Consider the following 19,040-nt stretch of genomic DNA (forward strand, 5'->3'; position numbering starts at 1 on the left):
AAGGCCGCTGGAGAATATCTCATAATTCCAAGGCCGCTGGAGAATATCTCATAATTCCAAGGCCGCTGGAGAATATCTCATAATTCCAAGGCCGCTGGAGAATATCTCATAATTCCAAGGCCGCTGGAGAATATCTCATAATTCCAAGGCCGCTGGAGAATATCTCATAATTCCAAGGCCGCTGGAGAATATCTCATAATTCCAAGGCCGCTGGAGAATATCTCATAATTCCAAGGCCGCTGGAGAATATCTCATAATTCCAAGGCCGCTGAGAATATCTCATAATTCCAAGGCCGCTGGAGAATATCTCATAATTCCAAGGCCGCTGGAGAATATCTCATAATTCCAAGGCCGCTGGAGAATATCTCATAATTCCAAGGCCACTGGAGAATATCTCATAATTCCAAGGCCGCTGGAGAATATCTCATAATTCCAAGGCTGCTGGAACTTCAGCTCTCTTGTCTGTATTTCAGGTATCAGTGAGGAGGAAAAGGGTGACGGAAAAGCAGTTTTCTTGAAAGTCCTATCCACAACTTGCACTTACTATTTTATTACTTATTAGTACTTTTTATTGTATTACTGGCCACCTCTTACTGCCAATAAGCCTGGGCAGTGCTGTCTGTTCACTGAGCACTTTGCTATATAAAGTAAAATTCGGAAAAATGCATACAGGGAACAGAACTGCTAATTCCCCCCAAAAGCTGATACTGTAGTTTATTTTTAGATGTTTTTTTCTATCACTACTCACATGCTGCTGGGGCGAGGAGAGGCAAATACCACTTCCCTATCCACTGTGCAGGTCCCTTGAACACTAGAGGTTTTTACTACGTTTACCATATTTCTTCGATTCTGAGATGCATGTTTTTCTATCTGTCCTTCTGTTATCAGGGCATGTATCACAGTTATGGATATATTTATGTTTCTTTTCTTCTCCAAAAAGCTATTATTAAATTTATGGCACATCTTACAGTTGAAATTGAGTATATATGAAAAGTATAGTCATGTTTCTCTTTCCCTGTTTAATTATTCTTTATTACTTCTTGCTTTTCTTTTCTTTTTATTGTCTTACGTCAGTTGGCCCATGGATTAAATATGATTGATTATCAAGGTAGTTTGTACAGATAGAATCCGAGACCTTAAGAATACTAGGTTGGATGCGGACCTGTTATTTGGCATAATAATGGACTGAAGTAATAACCAGAACATTCGCAAACATTGGTTTATATGATATTTTTATTATTTAGTCTGTTAAGTGTGAGCATACCTTATTTTATTGTTCTGTGCTGTATTGCACTTCACAGATACAGTACTTTTTTAAAAGTTGAAAGTTGATGGCAATGCTATGTCAAGTAAGTCTATCAGAACCATTTTTTCAACACTGTATGCTCATTTCATGTGTGTGTCACATTTTGATAATTCTCACAGTATTTCAAACTTTTTCATGATTATTCTATCTGTTACAGTGATTTGTGATTACTGATCTTTGATGTTACTCTTGTCATTGTTTTAGTGCACCATGAACTGCACCAGTATAAGATGTAAACTTAATTGATAAATGTGTGTGTTTTGACTGCTCCACTGACCAGCCATTTTCCATCTCTCTCACTCTTCTCGGGTCTCTCTGTTCTCTGAGTCACAACAGTATTGAAATGAGGCAAGTTAATAACCTATAATGGCCTATAAATGTTCAAGTGAAAGGAACAGTTGCACATCTCTAAATTAAAAGCTCAAAATGATGAAGCTTAGTGAGGAAGCTGTGTTGAAAGCTGAGAAAGACTGAAAGCTAGGCATCTTGCACCAAATAGTTAGCCAAGTTGTGAATGCAGAGGAAAAGTTCTTGAAGGAAGTTAAAAGTGCTGCTCCAGTGAACACACAGATTATAAGAACGCAAAACAACCTTATTGCTGATGTGGAGAGAGTTTTAGTGGCCTGGATAGAAGATCAGACCAGCCACAACATTCCCTTAAGCCAACGTGTAATCCAGAACAGGTGCCCTTTACTGCCTTTAATTCTGTGAAGCCTGAGAGAGGTACTGAAGCTACAGAAGAAAAGTATGAAGCTAGCAGAGGTTGGTTCATTTTGAGAAATTGCCACAGTCGCCACAACCCTCAGCAACCACACTCCTGATCAGTCAGCAGCCATCAACACTGAGACTCTTCAACTGCAAAAAGATTAGGACTTACTCAATGCTCAGATGATGATTAGCATTTTTTAGCAATAAAGTATTTTTCAATTAAGGTGTATGTATGATTTTCTAGACATAATGTTATTGCCTGCTGATTAGACTACAGTATAGTGTAAACACAACTTTGATATGCACTGAGAAACCAAATAATTTGTGTGATACAATTTATTGCAATATTCACTTCATTGCAGTAGTCTGGAACAAAACTCACAGTATCTCTGAGGTATGCTTGTACATGTATGTGAATTTGAATACATCTTATGTAAAAGAGGTGGTTTACAAAAAGGCAAAATAATGGAAGCACATGGTTAAAGGTCTTAAAGATGGCTGCTTTCTTGGAGTAGACCCGCTTCAACTGATTGCTCAGTGTATTAAGGCTGCTGATCTTTTCGAGTGCTGTTTTTGGAGAAATGTTGAGTGTGTAAGCAATGAGGCCCTTGAGAGGTGCATATTTCTGGGTTAGTCGGCCTCCTCTTTTCATAGAATCCTTTCAGTGCTCAGCCGTAGTTTATGGTAGTTGATAACTAAATGATGAGACATCAAAATGATCTTGAGAAGTAAAGCAAATAGTGAGGTTTTCTTGTGGAGCTTTATGGAGTGGGGGAAACATACTTGAAGATGATCAGGGATCTCTTCCAGTTTCCTTTCTAACCGTGTGGACATTATTCACTGGAGGGGAGGTCCTCGAGCCACGTGTGTGCTAGGCCCTGTCCTAGGAACTTACAATATCAAGTTGGAGACATTGTCCCTGTCTTCAACGGGCTTGTAAAAGAGTTGGGGAGACAGACAGATGTGTGTGTGATAGGCGCTATGACAGGCAAACCCAGAGGCATTGGGATGGTAGAGGTGGCAGCTGAGGGAGAAGATGTTGTGAAGAGGCTTTCTGAAGCAGCTGATATTTGACTTGGACTTGGAAGGATGAATAAGGGAGGAAATGGATAGAGAAGTGGGTTTGGGGCAAGAAGAAATGGGATATTTTAGGAAGATGGAATAAAATTCATAGAGGCAAAGAAGATTTAAAACTTTATGATTTTTCAGGGATTTGTAAGCTATTCCAATACCTGGAGCGGAAGGGTGTGTGTGGCCAGCCGGTGGAGAGATGAAGCCTTAGTAGGCTGAGAAGAAATGCAAGGCTTTGTGAGTGAATTTAAACATTTTGAAGGAACCCTCTATCAAAAGCTATAGGGATTTCAAGCAGAAGAATACCATTCCGTTCTTCTGTGCTTCCCTTTTCTTAACTATAAAATGGGCATAACAGCCTGAGTGTTCTGTCCTGGGCTGTTGCTCTCCAATGGCACCCTGATGGGCTCCCACATGTGTGCCTTCACTCAGACTAGTCCCCTGACCTGCATGATTGCCCTCGCTACCACCTTGCCCTGTAGTCGATCCAATTCGGATTTCACAGTTTTTTCAAACTTACCTCTGTAGTTCTCCTTCCTGGTTACACTTTAGAATCTCTTAGGAATTTTTTTTTTTTTTTTTTGAGATGGAGTCTTGCTCTCTCCCCCAGGCCGGAATGCAGTGGCAGCGATCTCCGCTCACTGCAAGCTCTGCCTCCCGGGTTCACGCCATTCTCCTGCCTCAGCCTCCCGAGTAGTTGGGACTACAGGCGCCCGCCACCACGCCCAGCTAATTTTTTTGTATTTTTAGTAGAGATGGGGTTTCACTGTGTTAACCAGGATGGTCTCGATCTCCTGACCTCATGATCCACCCGCCTCGGCCTCCCAAAGTGCTGGGATTACAGGCTTGAGCCACTGCACCTGGCAGGAAATTTTTAAGAAATACTGTGGCCCTAGAATCCGTTTTAGGTGATTTTTTTTTTCCCCCCAGAAACTCTGGAATTGGGCCAGGTTTTTTTGGTTTTTTGTTTTGTTTTGGTTTGGTTTGTTTGTTTGTTTGTTTTGAGACAGGGTCTTGCCCTGTTGCCCAGTCTGGAGTGCAGTGGCGTGATTGTGGCTCACTGCAGTCTCAACCTCTTGTGCACAAGTGACCCTCCCACCACTGGCTCCTGAGTAGCTGAAACTACAGGTGTGCACCACGATGCCAAGCTAATGTTTGTTGTTGTTAATGTAGAGACCAAGTCTCCTCATGTTGCTCAGGCTGGTCTCAAACTCCTGGGCTCAGGCAGTACTCCCATCTCAGCCTCCCAGACCGCACCTGACTCATACATCAAGTGTTTTCTAGAGAACCTCAGGGGATTCAGTTGTGAAACCATAGTCAAGACTATTTGGAAAGTTTCACTTCAGATATTAGATTCTCCCCAGCCTCGTGTGTCCATTCTTCATACTGAGATTTAACTCTCTGAGCTTCTCACCAGGCAGCACAGAGAAAGCTCCCTATGTCTTTTATGGCTATGTGTGGTCTCTTCAACTTAAGGTTCAAACTCTGAGTAGCACATCTACTTCTCACTCTTTTATCCTCACAGCTGTGAGGATTTTCTATGTGGTAGGTGCACAGTGAATGTCTCCTCACCATGATGAAAGTACAGCATGTCTGTTGGAGTCATTGGGCCAGTGAACTGAGCGTATGCTCTTAGTGTGCCTGCATCCTAGTGTGTGTACTGTTCCTAGTCATGTCTATGGGATTTTAAGGGCCTGCAGTGATTTTTTCTCTGCCCTAGTGTTTCTTGAGATTATATTTTCTGACAATCAGATTTTAATATTTTACCAGAGAAAGAATCTAAGTCTATTAAGGAGTTAAAAATTTCAAATATCATTGAACGATAAAACCATTTCAGAGCACTTACGATTTATATTAAGGAAACGTATTACTATACCATCAATGTTAAATATAGAGGTGATTTTAATAATAATAATCTCTTTTATTATATTTATTATATATTATATTACATTTATTATATATGAAGCGTTTTCATATTCCCTATCACATTTTGTATATTTTGATAATGCCAATATATCTGGAGCAGTTACCTTTGGCTATTTCATAGTATCAAATATTTGTCAGAAACTCAGCAGAACTGAAGAGTGATGTAGGTTATAAATGACACAGATTAAAAATTGTGGTAAAAAAGTAATTCTTGACTGTAGTTTAGAAGTAAGTCATAATACAAATTAAACTTCCTAACATAATCTGACTTTTTAGAACTTTTTAATAAAGTTGATGAAAAGATTTTTATGGAGACTAAAGAAAATCGGTCATTATTTATTTAGCTAAATGAATGATTTAATGGCTAATGATTTCAAAATCAATAAGGGCAACTTTCCTCTGTGAGTTTCATTCTGGAATTAAATGTATCAGAATGCTTTCCAGAGGCACTTACTGGGTACATAATTAGCCCTTGAAGGCTTAAGCAGTTTTATTTTATTTTATCTTATTTTATTTTATTATACTTTAAGTTCTAGGGTACATGTGCACAATGTGCAGATTTGATACATAGGTATACATGTGCCATGTTGGTTTGCTGCACCCATCAACTCGTCATTTACAATAGTTATTCCTCCTAATGCTATCCCTCCCCCAGCCCCTGACCCCCTGACAGGTCCTGATGTGTGATGTTCCCTGCCCTGTGTCCAAGTGTTCTCATTGTTCAGTTCCCACCTATGAGAGAGAACATACGGGTTTGGTTTTCTGTCCTTGTGATAGTTTGCTGAGTATGATGGCTTCCAGCTTCATCCATGTCCCTGCAAAGGACATGAACTCATCCTTTTTTATGACTGCATAGTATTCCATGGTATATATGTGTCACATTTTCTTTGAGACAGAGTCTTACTCTATCACCCAGGCTGGAGTGCAGTGGCGCAAAGTCGGCCCACTGCAAGCTCCGCCTCCCAGGATCACGCCATTCTCCTGCCTCAGCCTCCCGAGTAGCTGGGACTACAGGCGCCTGCCACCACGCCCAGCTAATTTTTTGTATTTTTTTTAGTAGAGACGGGGTTTCACTGTGTTAGCCAGGATGGTCTTGATCTCCTGACCTCGTGATCCGCCTGCCTCGGCCTCCCAAAGTGCTGGGATTACAGGTGTGAGCCACCGCACCCGGCCTTGTGTCACATTTTCTTAATCCAGTCTGTCACTGATGGACATTTGGGTTGGTTCCAAGTCTTTGCTATTGTCAATAGTGCTGCAATAAACATATGTGTGCATATGTCTTTATAGTAGCATGATTTATAATCCTTGGGGTATATACCCAGTAATGGGATCTCTGGGTCAAATGGTTTCTAGTTCTAGATTCTTGAGGAATTGCCACACTGTCTTTCACAATGGTTGTACTAATTCACACTCCCACCAACAGTGTAAAACTGTTCCTATTTCTCCACATCCTCTCCAACATCTGTTCTTTCCTGACTTTTTAATGATCGCCGTTCTAACTGGTGTGAGATGGTATCTCATTGTGGTTTTGATTTGCATTTCTCTGATGTCCAGTGATGATGAGCATTTTTTCATGTGTCTGTTGGCTGCATAGATGTCTTGTTCTGAGAAGTGTCTACTCATATCCTTTACCCACTTTTTGATGGGGTTGTTTGCTTTTTTTCTTGTATATTTGTTTAAGTTCTTTGTAGATTCTGGATATTAGCCCTTTGTCATATGGGTAGATTGCAAAAATTTTCTCCCATTCTATAGGTTGCCTGTTCATTCCGATGGTAGTTTCTTTGCCGTGCGGAAGCTCTTTAGTTTAATTAGATCCCATTTGTCTATTTTGGCTTTTGTTGCCATTGCTTTTGGTGTTTTTAGTCATGAAGTCCTTGCCCATGCCTATGTCCTGAATGGTGTTGCCTAGGTTTTCTTCTAGGGTTTTTATGGTTTTAGGTCTAACATTTAAGTCTCTAATCCATCTTGAATTAATTTTTGTATAAGGTGTAAGGAAGGGATCCAGTTTCAGCTTTCTACATATGGCTAGCCAGTTTTCCAAGCACCATTTGTTAAATAGGGAATCCTTTCCCCCTTTCTTGTTTTTGTCAAGTTTGTCAAAGATCAGATGGTTGTAGATGTGTGGTGTTATTTCTGAGGGCTCTGTTCTGTTCCATTGTTCTATATATCTGTTTTGGTACCAGTACCATGCTGTTTTGGTTACTGTAACCGTGTAGGTTGAAGTCAGGTAGCATGATGCCTCCAGCTTTGTTCTTTTTGTTTAGGATTGTCTTGGCTATGCAGGCTTGTTTTTGGTTCATATGAACTTTAAAGTAGTTTTTTTTCCAATTCTGTGAAGAAAATCAATGGTAGCTTGATGGGGATAGCATTGAATCTATAAATTACTTTGGGCAGTATGACCATTTTCACAATACTGATTCTTCCTATTCATGAGCATGGAATGTTCTTCCATTTGATTGTGTCCCCTCTTATTTCCTTGAGCAGTGGTTTGTAGTTCTCTTTGAAGAGGTCCTTCACATCTCTTGTAAGCTGGATTCCTAGGTATTTTATTCTCTTTGTAGCAATTGTGAATGGGAGTTCAGTCATGATTTGGCTGTCTGTGTGTCTGTTATTGGTGTATAGGAATGCTTGTGATTTTTGCACATTAATTTTGTATACTGAGACTTTGCTGAAGTTGCTTATCAGCTTAAGGAGATTTTGGGCTGAGACGATTGGGTTTTCTAAATATACAATCATGTCATCCAAAAACAGAGACAGTTTCACTTCCTCTTTTCCTAATTGAATACCCTTTGTTTCTTTCTCTTGCCTGATTGTCCTGGCCAGAACTTCCAACGCTATATTGAATAGGAGTGGTGAGAGAGGGCATCCTTGTCTTGTGCCAGTTTTCAAAGGGAATGCTTCCAGTTTTTGCACACTCATTATGATATTGACTGTGGGTTTGTCATAAATAGCTCTTATTATTTGGAGACACATTCCATCAGTACCTAGTTTATTGAGAGTTTTTAGCATGAAGGACTGTTGAATTTTGTCGAAGTTCTTTTCTGCATCTATGGAGACAATCATGTGGTTTTTGTCATTGGTTCCGTTTATGTGATGAATTATGTTTGTTGATTTGCGTGTGTTGAACCAGCCTTGCATCCCAGGGATGAAGCCCACTTGATCGTGATGGATAAGCTTTTTGATATGCTGCTGGATTCGGTTTGCCATTATTTTACTGAGATTTTCACATCAATGTTCATCAGGGATATTGGTGTAAAATTCTCTTTTTTTGTTGTGTCTCTGCCAGGCTTTGGTACCAGGATGATACTGGCCTCATAAAATGAGTTAGGGAGAATTCCCTCTTTTTCTATTGATTGGAATAGTTTCAGAAGAAATAGTACCAGCTCCTCTTTGTACCTCTGGTAGAATTCGGCTATGAATCTGTCTGGTCCTGGATTTTTTTTGGTTGGTAGGCTGTTAATTATTGCCTCAATTTCAGAGCCTGTTTTTGGTCTATTCAGAAATTCAACTTCTTCCAGGTTTAGTCTTGGGAGGGTGTATGTGTCTAGGAATTTATCCATTTCTTCTAGATTTTCTAGTTTATTTGTGTAGAGGTGTTTATTGTATTCTCTGATGGTTGTTTATTTCTGTGGGGTCGGCAGTGATATCCCCTTTATCATTTTTTATTGTGTCTATTTGATTCTTCTCTCTTTTCTTCTTTATTAGTCTTGCTAGCAGTCTATCAATTTTGTTGATCGTTTCAAAAAACCAACTCCTGGATTCATTGATTTTTTGAAGGGTTTTTTATGTCTCTCTCTTCTTCAGTTTTGCTCTGATCTTAGTTATTTCTTGCCTTCTGCCAGCTTTTGCATTTGTTTGCTTTTGCTTCTCTAGTTCTTTTAATTGTGATGTTAGGTGTCGATTTTAAATCTTTCCTGCTTTCTCTTGTGGGCATTTAGTGCTATAAATTTCCCTCTACACACTGCTTTAAATGCGTCCCAGAGATTCTGGTAACTTGTGTCTTTGTTCTCATTGGTTTCAAAGAACTTATTTCTGCCTTCATTTCGTTATGTACCCAGTAGTCATTCAGGAGCAGGTTGTTCAGTTTCCATGTAGTTGAGTGGTTTTGAATGAGTTTCTTAATCCTGAGTTCTAATTTGATTGCACTGTGGTCTGACAGACAGTTTGTTGTGATTTCTGTTCTTTTACATTTGCTAAGGAGTGTTTTACTTCCAATTATGTGGTCTATTTTAGAATATGTGGGATGTGGTGCTGAGAAGAATGTATGTTCTGTTGATTTGGGGTGGACAGTTCTGTAGATGTCTATTAGGTCTGCTTGGTCCAGGGCTGAGTTCAAGTCCTGGATATCCTTGTTAACCTTTTGTCTCACTGCTCTAATATTGACAGTGGGGTGTTCAAGTCTCCCCTTATTATTGTGTGGGAGTCTAAGTCTCTTTGTAGGTCTTTTAGGACTTGTTTTATGAATCTGGGTGCTCCTGTATTGGGCGCATATATATTTAGGATACTTAGCTCTTCTTGTTGAATTGATCATTATGTAATGGCCTCCTCTTTCTCTTGATCTTTGTTGGTTTAAAGTCTGTTTTGTCAGAGACTAGGATTGCAACCCCTGCTTTTTTGTTTTGCTTTCCATTTGCTTGGTAGCTCTTCCTCCATCCCTTTATTTTGAGCCTGTGTGTGTCTCTGCGCGTGAGATTGGTCTCCTGAATACAGCTCACTGATGGGTCTTGACTCTTTGTCCAATTTGCCAGTCTGTGTCTTTTAATTGGGGTATTTAGCCCATTTATATTTTAGGTTAGTATTGTTATGTGTGAATTTGATCCTGTCATTATGATGTTAGCTGGTTATTTTGCCCATTTTTTGATGCAGTTTCTTCATAGCATCAATCTTCTTTTACAATTTGGCATGTTTTTGCAGTGGCTGGTACCAGTTGTTCCTTTCCATGTTTAATGCTCCCTGCTCCCCTTAGGATCTCTTGTAAGGCAGGCTTGGTGGTGACAAAATCTCTCAACATTTGCTTCTCTGTAAAGAATTTTGTTTCTCCTTCATTTATGAAGCTTAGTTTGGTTGGATATGAAATTTTAGGTTGAAAATTCTTTTCTTTAAGAATGTTGAATGTTGGTGTTGTCTAAAACACCAAAAGCAACGGCAGCAAAAGCCAAAATTGACAAATGGGATCTCATTAAACTAAAGAGCTTTTGCACAGCAAAAGAAACTACCATCAGAGTGAACAGGCAACCTACAGAATGGGAGAAAATTTTTGCAACCTACTCATCTGACAAAGGGCTAATATCCAGAATCTACAAAGAACTCAAACAAATATACAAGAAAAAAACAAACAACCCCATCAAAAAGTGGGGAAAGGATATGAACAGACATTTCTCAAAAGAAGACATCCATACAGCCAACAGACACATGAAAAAATGCTCGTCATCACTCGCCATCAGAGAAATGCAAATCAAAACCACAATGAGATACCATCTCGCACCAGTTAGAATGGCAATCATTAAGAAGTCAGGAAACAATAGATGTTGGAGAGGATGTGGAGAAATCGGAACACTTTTACACTGTTGGTGGGATTGTAAACTAGTTCAACCATTATGGAAAACAGTATGGCGATTCCTCAAGGATCTAGAACTAGATGTACCATATGACCCAGCCATCCCACTACTGGGTATATACCCAAAGGATTATAAATTACTCTACTACAAAGACACATGCACACGTATGTTTATTGCGGCACTATTCACAATAGCAAAGACTTGGAATCAACCCAAATGTCCATCTGTGACAGACTGGATTAAGAAAATGTGGCACATTTACACCATGGAATACTATGCAGCCATAAAAAAGGATGAGTTTGCATCCTTTGTAGGGACATGGATGCAGCTGGAAACCATCATTCTTAGCAAACTATCACAAGAAGAGAAAACCAAACACCGCATGTTCTCACTCATAGGTGGGAACTGAACAATGAGATCACTTGGACTCGGGAAGGGGAACATCACACACTGGGGCCTATCATGGGGAGGGGGGAGGAGGGAGGGATTGCATTGGGGAGTTATACATGATATAAACGTTATGCACATGTACCCTAGAACTTAAAGTATAATAAAAAATAAAAAATAAAAAAAATAAAAAATAAAAATAAATAATAAAAAAAAAAAAAAAAAAAGAATGTTGAATATTGGCCCCCACTCTCTTCTTGCTTGTTGGGTTTCTGCCGAGAGATCTGCTGTTAGTCTGATGGGCTTCCCTTTGTGGGTAAACCTAACCTTTCACTCTGTCTGCCCTTAACATTTTTTCCATTATTTCAACCTTGGTGAAACTGACAGTTATTTGTCTTGGGGTTGCTTTTCTCGAGGAGTATCTTTGTGGTGGTCTGTGTATTTCCTGAATTTGAATGTTGGCCTGCCTTGCTAGGTTGGGGAAGTTCTCCTGGATAATATCCTGAAGAGTGTTTTCCCATTTGGTTCCATTCTCCCCATCACTTTCAGTTACACCAATCAAACTTAGATTTGGTCTTTTCACATAGTCCCATATTTCTTGTAGGCTTTATTTGTTTCTTTTTACTCTTTTCTCTAACCTGGTCTTCTTGCTTTATTTCATTAATTTGATCTTCAATCACTGATAGTCTTCCACTTGTTCGAATTGGCTATTGAAGCTTGTGTATGCATGATGAAGTTCTTGTGCCATGGTTTTCAGCTCCATCAGGTCATTTAAGGTCTTCTCTACACTGTTCATTCTAGTTAGACATTCGTCTAACCTTTTTTCAAGGATTTTAGCTTCCTTGCGATGGGTTAGAACATGCTCCTTTAGTTCGGAGAAGTTTGTTATTACCAACCTTCTGAAGCCTACTTCTGTCCACTTGTCAGAGTCATTCTCCATCCAGCTTTGTTCCATTGCTGGCAAGGAGCTGCGTTCCTTTGGAGTAGCAGCAGTGCTCTGGTTTTTAGAATTTTCAGCTTTTTTGCTCTGGTTTCTCCCCATCTTTGTGGTTTTATCTACTTTTGGTCTTTGATGTTGGTGACCTACAGATGGGATTTTGGTGTGGATGTCCTTTTTGTTGATGTTCATGCTATTCCTTTCTGTTTGTTAATTTTCCTTCTAAGAGTCAGGTCCCTCAGCTGCAGGTATGTTGGAGTTTTCTGGAGGTCCACTCCAGACCCTCTTTGCCTGGGTGTCACCAACAGAGGCTACAGAACAGCAAATAATGCAGAACAGCAAATATTACTGTCTGATCCTTCCTCTGGAAGCTTCATCCCAGAGGGGCACCTGCCTGTATGAAGTGTCTGTTGGCCCCTACTGGGAGGTGTCTCCCAGTTAGGCTACACGGGGTCAGGGACCCACTTGAGGAGGCAGTCTATCCATTCTCAGAGCTCAAACACTGTGCTGGGAGAACCACTGCTTTCTTCAAAGCTGTCAGACAGGGATATTAAAGTCTGTGCAAGTTGTCTGCTGCCTTTTGTTCAGCTATACTCTGCCCACAGAGGTGGAGTCTATAGAGGCAGTAATCCTTGCTGAGCTGTGGGGGGCTCCTCCCAGTTCGAGCTTCTGGGCCACTTTATTTACCTACTCAAGCCTCAACAATGGTGGACGCCCCTCCCTCAGCCAGGCTGCCGCCTGGCATTTCAATCTCAGACTGCTGTGCTAGCAGTGAGCAAGGGTCCATGGGCATGGGACCTGCCACGCCAGTCAGGTGAGAGAATCTCCTTGTCTGCCGGTTGCTGTGACCTTGGGCAAAGCGCAGTATTTTCGGCAGGAGTGTCCCGTTTTTTTTTTCAGGTACAATCTGTCACAGCTTCCCTTGGCTAGGAAAGGGAAATCCCATCACCCCTGCACTTCCCAGGTGAGGCGACGCCCCACCCTGCTTCATCCCACCCTCCGTGGGCTGCACCCACTGTCCAACCAGTCCCAGTGAGATGAACCAGGTACCTCAGCTGGAAATGCGGAAATCACCTGTCTTCTGCGTCCATCACGCTGGGAGCTGCAGAGCAGAGCTGTTCCTATTCGGCCATCTTGGAATGGAGAGTTAAGCATAGAGTTCATCTGATTTTGGCCACATAACTTGCTTAGACAATGTGTTATATGCAAGGTTTGAGAACTGACATTACAAGTTAAATTCATGCACACTGCTAAATGTAGAGCAGGTTTTATTATTTATTTATTTATTTACTTATTTATGTTTAATGGCAAAGTCCCTGTAATTCAGTCTCTAGCCAATATTACATGTTGTGCATCCCAGCAAAACTTACTTACCATCTTCTCTAAATATTTTGTCAAATATTGGTTCATATGGTTTGTGGAGTCCAAGTCTAAGAAGCTTCCAATATGGGTTTTGATTTTCACTTCATTAGAATCTCTGAGTCTGGGTGAGGGCTGCTGAGACAGTTTTGATGCCCAGGGGTAGAGTGGAGACTCATGTTCTCCACTGTCCCCATCAGTTCCCTACAATTAATGTTAGTTAAGAGAGCCCTGGGCTAGGCACTTGGGTTATAGAGATTAACGCCTGGAATTATTGTGTGGGAGAAAAAAGTTCATGAGATAACTTCAACAACAATTGTGTTAGGGATTCAAGAAGAGAGATTCCTGTGCTTTCCATCTCAAGTCATATGGAGAGCGGTATAGTTGATGCTTGGGATTCTTCCAGTCTTGAAGCAGCTGGGAGGCCATGGGTTTAGTGTGGCCAGAAACTCAGCTGACCGAGTGCAGTGCTGGAGACCAGGCATATATAACTTGTCCAGAAGCGTCTTCTAGGAAACCCCCTTTGGGGAATAAGTAACGGACAGGGAGCTTAAGCATTTGACACGGTTTTCAGGGAGGATTTTTTTCTCTTTTCTTCCCCAGCATTTTTGTTGACAAAATTTAAAATTCACAGTAAAGTTGAAATAACTCTACAGTGAACTCTCGTTCACTCCTGTTCATTCTCCGTTCACTCCCGTACACTCCCATGTACCCTCCAATTAATATTGCCACATTTACTGTACCTATATTTCTCCACCCCTGTATTCATCAACCAAACCCAACTTCTTTTTTGATGCATTTCAAAGTAAATCACAGACATCAGTAAACTTCACCTCTTGACACTACACTGCATATCTTTAACTAGAGTATTTTTTACCTTTGTATGTTTTAAAATTTACAGTGAATTACAAAAATCTTAGTTGTATGATTGTAGAGATTCTGACAAGTGCAGCACCTGTGTAACTCTCACTCCTGTCAAGATGCAGAACCTTACTGCCACCCTAGAAAGTCTCATCCTCTTCCTAGCACACGCCCAACCCACACTTCCTACAGGGTACCCCATGCTCTGATTTTTTCCCCACTGTAGATTAGTTTTGATTGTTCTAGAATTCATTAAATGCACTCATATAGTATTACTTTGTATAGCACTTAAAGCGAAAGTTTTTGAGATTCATCTGTGTTGCATCCATCAGTAGGTTTGTGTTTTTGTTTTAAAGTATTGAGTAATAGTTCATTGTACGCATGTAAAACTGTTCATCCACACTCCTGTTAAAGGATACCTAAGGTCTTTCAGCTTATGGTGTTGTTTTTTAAAAAGCTGCTGTGAACTCTCATACAAGTGTTTTTGTGGACATGTGTCTTCATTTCTCTTGGGTAAATTTTAATGGTAGAATTGCTGTGTCAAATATTATGGGTTTATTTAGTTTTATAAGGGACCACCAGAATCTCTTACTTTCAGCTGTTGTGGATTTTCTGGGCTGTAGTTTTTCAAGACTGCAGGTTTTCTATCTGAGTTTTGCCTGCCCAACATGTCACGGGCAGTAGCTTGCCCTCAGGATTGAAGCTGTAAAGATGGGAAACTCACCATTCATTCTTTCAAATGGCAGCCATCTTCCAGTTTCTATTTGCTTTAGGTACCTATCCAATGACTTTTAATACTTGTTTGTTGTTGTTGTTTTTTGTTTGTTTTGTGTTGGAGTCTCTCTTTGTTGCGCGGGCTGGAGTGCAGTGGTATAATCTTGGCGCACTGCAGTCTCTGCCTCCCAGGTTCAAGCAAATCTCATGCCTCACCCTCCCGAGTAGCTGGAACTACAGGTGCATGCCATCATGTCCAGATAGGTTTTTTTTGTGTTTTTAATAGTGATGGGGTTTCACCATCTTGGCTTGGCTAGGCTGGTCTCGAACTCCTGGCTTCAAGTGATCCACCCACCTCGGCCTCCCAAAGTGCTGGGATTACAGGAATGAGCCACCAAGAATGAGCCACCAGGCCTGGCCTTTTAATACTTGAGTTTACAGTTTTAATCTGTAGGAGGGCTGTCTGGATAATATAACCCAATCACTGAAGAATTTAAATAGAATTACTATTGTGGATTTCACTGGAGTTCACCAGGTGACGTGTGGTTAAAGTCTGAGTCATAGTTTCCCAGAAAGGATAATAGAAAGCCAGAGAGCCTTTTGCTTAGGATTAATTCTGAGGAGTCAACTCATGAATGAAGTCTTTAACTGGTCTAGAGAATTTTGCTCATTCTGCAGCTGGCTGTGGTGGTTGAAATAGATGTGAAGAAGTCCCTAGGGAGTTAGATCTCATGGATGTTCTGGTGAGTGAGCTGTGCAAGCTCAACAGCATTTCTGGAGGAGATGCTGAAATGAGGAGATGCTCAAAGTGAGAATTTAAAAACCGCATGGCAGTAGCAATGAAAATTGCAGTTGTGTGTATTGTTCGACCTAGTAGCTCTACTTATAGGAATTTATCCTAAGAATATCTTCATTCACATTCTTAAAATGGCGTATGTTAATTGTTTGTCATAGTGTAACCTTTTCAATAGCCGGATAGGTACTGATTGAGAAAGATACTGATCTTATTTTGGATCTTCTGTTTCCTGTCTTACAGATGAACTGCCTTTCTGAGTTTGGCAGAGATACATAAGCTTCCAAGCCTGTGTAAATACAATACTATCTCCTTGCAGGATTTTTGAGACACTTAGAGCTAAGTAATGTAAAACACCTATTTCATGTTTGACTCACTCAGAGCATATATTTTTTAAATTATAGGTATTTGTGTTTTAGATCAATTATATTATTTTTGTTATACGAAGCAATGGCATGAGCACAGGCAGAGAGTTTGGATAACAGACTGATTTGGTTGACATACAGGGTGGTTTTAATGGCAAATTAAAACCACAAATTAAGGTTGGCCCATATTTATGGAGACTTTAAATGCTCAATAGGAAATGTTAACTTTCATTTTTTAGGGAGTGGGAAACTAAGGAAGATTCTTTCTCTAAGCTAGAGAATGACACAAATTACTCAGTGCTTGAGTAAAATTAATATGAAACTGCTATTTTAAGAAAGTGCTGGAAGGAGAAAGACTGATGGCATCAGGTAGAACAGCTTTGGGGGGCTGTTGAAAGGGTCTAATTTTTCAACAATTAAAGCCTAGAGTTTGTGGCAGTGAAAATAGAAAGTATGTGTGAAAGAGTTCTTTCAAAATTATTCATTTGGATTTGATGAGGAACCAAGTGCTGGCAGCAGAGGAGAGGATGAAGTCCAAGATGACTCTGTGGTGTTAAGTTCAGTTTATTGGGAAAATAAGATACTATTTTAGAAATATGAAAGATACTGGGTAAAGAATGATTAATTTGAGGTAGCATTTGAATGGCAGTGTCCAACAAGGAGTTGATAAGGCCGGTCTTGTGAGATGGTTCAAACCTGAATAGTGGGAAAATAGACCAGGGTACCAGTTGAATTTAAGAATAGAATTGAGACTGGGCATGGTAGCTCATGCCCGTAATCCCAGCACTTTGAGAATTTGAGGCAGAAGGATCACTTGAGGCCATCAATTGAAGACCAGCTTCGGCAACATGAACATTTTTTTTGTCTCTACAAAAAAATTTTAAAGAAATAGTCTGGTGTGGTGGCACATGCCTGTCATTCTAGCTACGTGGGAGGCTGAGGCAGGAGGTTCACTTGAGCCCAGATTTTGAGGCTTTAATGAGCCAAGATTGTCCCATTCCACTGCAGCCTGGGCAATAGACTGAGACCCCATCTTTTTAAAAAGGAAAGAAAAAAAAAGAATGTAGTGGAATTCTCTAGTTGGGGATGTAAGGTGGGATTAAGAGACAGTGTTGTATACATATGTAACAAACCTGCACGTTATGCACATGTACCCTAGAACTTAAAGTATAATAATAATAATAAAAAAAAGACAGTGTTGAACTGACCTAACTGATTACTCACATTGAACGATCAAGGATGAAGATCTGGTGACCCACAGAGAGGAGGATCATCTGAGGAACAGGTACAAGAGAACTCAGTGTCTTTGAAGCCAAAGGCAGGCCTATCTGGGAGTGCCTAGTGCTACAGTGAGATTTAAGAGAGAAAAGACCTTGGGTTTGGTGACCTTTGGAGATCATATTAGTTGGGACCCAGGGATGGAGGTACTTGAGGAAAAAGTGAGTGTCAAGGTAATGGGTACAGTGGGGCAGACCACTCATTGGTAAGGTTAGCAGTGAAAAGAAAGGGGACTGTGGAGGTTGTCAGAGTGGAGAGTTATCAAGGGGAGAATTCTTTTCTAACACTGTGGTGATTTGTTTGTGTGTTGGCACTAGGCAAATAAAAAAGTTACTGTGACTCTAAATCCTCTCTTGTAAGTTGAGGAAAACATCTAACTTCTTCCATAGAGAGGTTGTGAGGGGAGCTAATTCAAACGGTTGCTGAGTGCTCATTGAGAAGCAGCTAAGCCACAGGAAATAAGATAACATGTGTATCAGCTCATCAGGTGTGACTATATAAGTCTGCTCTTGCTTCTTGGTGAAATTAGTGTTTATGCCTAAATGCAATCGTTAATTCATTAATAATTATGATTTATATAAAATGGAAATAACTCTCTGTTGCACTGTGGTTGTTATTGGAAGAACCTTTTATCAATCACTTTTAGGGGGAAAGGAAAACATGTTATAACTGAAGAAAAGAATTTGTTTACTCAAGCCTGTGATTTATAGAGGGATGGAGGGAACCTACTGGGTACTTTCTGTGTGTTAGAGTGATGTTCTGCACTTTGCATACTTTACTTCATTTAATCCTCATTTACATTGGAAGCAAATATGCTTCAGACCCCAAATGCAAAATACTCTGAAAACCAGAAAGATTTTTATAATTTGTTTGGCATCAAAACCTGAACTAAACTGACATGAGGCTACTTTATAGTCTGCTTATCTCACTTAATATAAGTATTCAAATGTTTTGCAGCAGAGATATTAATGTCTTTGATTATTGGGTGTTCCCACACCATACTTAGGGTGTCATGTAATACATGATATGTATATAGTACAACCTCCTAAAGTCCAAAACGTTCTGAATTCTAGAACTCAATATTACAGAGTCAATCAGTTGACCTAAGCTTTGATCCCAGGACTTTCTGGTTCTGACAGTGGTTTCCTTCCTGCTGTATCATTCTGTTTGATTTTGTAGGCAAGAGATTCATTATATATTTATAGATTTTGTTGTAGTTGTTGTTCTAAAACATGCCTGGGATTTTGGTTTTATTTGGATATTGGTCAGACACACAGATATGGAAACGATTGTCACGAAGGAAGAAGTTTATATACACAGATCCCTAAAAATGGAAGGCAGGACACACCCAGGTGGGGAAGCATCCTGGTGGTTCAGAGGCAGAAGAAGCCAGGGGAAAGCATGGGTGAGGGCCTGGGTTTCATGGGAAGTAATAGACGAGGCAGGGTAGGCAAGCTTGGGCAAATTGGAGATTGAATTGTATGGATAATTTGGGTGGGCTCTGGGATGTAGGGGTAGTCTCTGATTGTTTAGTTACCTTGCTGTGGAGTGATTAAAACAGAGGATTATTGCCTCTTGGAGTAGAAAAGCCAAGATAGGGGAGGTGGTTCAAAGTATGGGCTGTGATTGGTTTGTTTGCATGTCAGATGTGTGCTCACAGGCAAGTTATTTTACTCTCTAGGGACTAGCTAGACCTGGGAGGGGAAGTCTCTCCAGGATTAACAAGGCCCCCACCATGTCAAAGCAGTGTAAAAAAGACAACAACAACAACAACAAC

General features: G+C 40.4%; 1 protein-coding gene across 2 annotated transcripts in view; it reads left to right on the forward strand.

Annotated features, from left to right (window-relative positions):
- The window catches only part of NBAS (NBAS subunit of NRZ tethering complex), a 426,675-nt gene that overhangs the window by 270,630 nt on the left and 137,005 nt on the right, over positions 1–19,040 (forward strand). The gene's annotated exons all lie outside the window — the stretch shown is intronic.

The sequence above is a fragment of the Trachypithecus francoisi genome, unplaced genomic scaffold (genome assembly GCF_009764315.1).
Source record: "Trachypithecus francoisi isolate TF-2019V2 unplaced genomic scaffold, Tfra_2.0 Lachesis_group17, whole genome shotgun sequence".
NCBI classification, from domain to species: Eukaryota; Metazoa; Chordata; class Mammalia; order Primates; family Cercopithecidae; genus Trachypithecus; species Trachypithecus francoisi.